We start from the raw sequence: 1,415 nt of genomic DNA on the forward strand, positions 1-1,415 counted from the left end.
CCAGATTTCATCTCTTCATAACCACTGATTTCTATACCCAGTGATGTCCCCTGCATCTCTCCTGGATGTCAACTGTATTCTTTTTTAAGTGAAGTGAAGTGAAGTCGCTCAGTCGTGTCTGACTCTTTGCGACCCTGTGTACTGTAGCCCATGAGGCTCCTCCGTCCATGGGATTCTCCAGGCAAGGATACTGGAGTGGGTTGTCATTTCCTTCTCCAGGGGATCTTCTCAACCCAGGGATCAAACCCAGGTGTCCTGCATTGCAGGCAGATGCTTTCACCTCTGAGCCACCATTGCTTTATAATATTGTGTTAGTTTCTGCTGTAAAAATCAACCATATGTATACATATACCCCCTCCCTTTTGAGCTTCCCTCCCACTCCCCAAACCCTCCCCTCTAAGTCATCACAGGGCACCGAGCACTGTGCTCTATAGCAGCTTTCTGCTAGCCATCTATTGTACACACGGGAGTGTATATGTATCAATGCTCCTTTTTCAATTTGTCACACTCTCTCCTTCCCCTGCTGTGTCCACAAGTCCATTCTCAATGTCTGCATCTCTATCCCTGTCCTGCAAATTGGTTTATCAGTCCCAAAAACAGTGGTTAGATGCTACAAAGGAGCTGGAAATGCCTTAACCATATGTGTGTTGTCAGGCCAAGGGCTTCGTGCATCTCTGTCAAGGGAGTACTAACCTTTCCTCCTTTCATATAACTCCAAAATAGTATTCTGGATTATAGTTCCCCAACCTAATTTTGGGCTTCCCTGGTGGCTCAGCATTTACCATCTGCCAGTGCAGGAGCCGCAAGAGACGGGTTCCATCCCTGAGTGGGGAAGATGCCCTGGAGGAGGAAATGGTAACCCACGCCAGTATTCTTGCCTGGGAAATATCATGAAGAGAGGAGCCTAGCAGGCTACAGTCCATGGGGTCGTAAGAGTTGGACACGGCTTAATGACTAAACAACAACAACCTTAATTCTACCCCAAGGTTATCCATTCCAGTAAATAGAACCATCATGCATTCAGTGGATCAGATGAAAGCATAAAAGTCCTATTTAACTGCTATTTTCTTCCCAAATTTGATCCCACCTGCCAGAAAAATCCAGTGGATTCTGCCATCAAAACTGTCAGTCTGATCACTTATCCCTACCTCCACCACTAAATTAATCATCATTATCACTGACCTGCATATTTTAATAGCTGCCTAACTGCTCTCTTTTCTCCATATAGTCTTTCCCCCCTCCGTACAGTTTAATCTCTACACTGAAGCAGAGTGATTCTTTCAAAATATAAATGAACATGTGCCACTTTTCCTCAAAACCCTACAACAGCATCCCTCTGTGCGTGTGTGTGCGCTCAGTCGCTTCAGTCATGTCTGACTCTTTGAGACCCCATGGACTGTAGCCCACGAGTCTCC

The 1,415-nt window shown here is 45.9% G+C and overlaps 1 non-coding gene across 1 annotated transcript; it reads right to left on the reverse strand.

Moving 5' to 3' along the window:
* Positions 1 to 591: 591 nt before the first annotated feature.
* On the reverse strand, positions 592 to 715 carry LOC138988708 (U6atac minor spliceosomal RNA). The gene has a single exon (XR_011464973.1). It is a non-coding gene; the product is annotated as a U6atac minor spliceosomal RNA (small nuclear RNA).
* Between the last annotated feature and the right edge of the window lie 700 nt (positions 716 to 1,415).

This window comes from Bos mutus, chromosome 7 (genome assembly GCF_027580195.1).
Source record: "Bos mutus isolate GX-2022 chromosome 7, NWIPB_WYAK_1.1, whole genome shotgun sequence".
Classification (NCBI taxonomy): Eukaryota; Metazoa; Chordata; class Mammalia; order Artiodactyla; family Bovidae; genus Bos; species Bos mutus.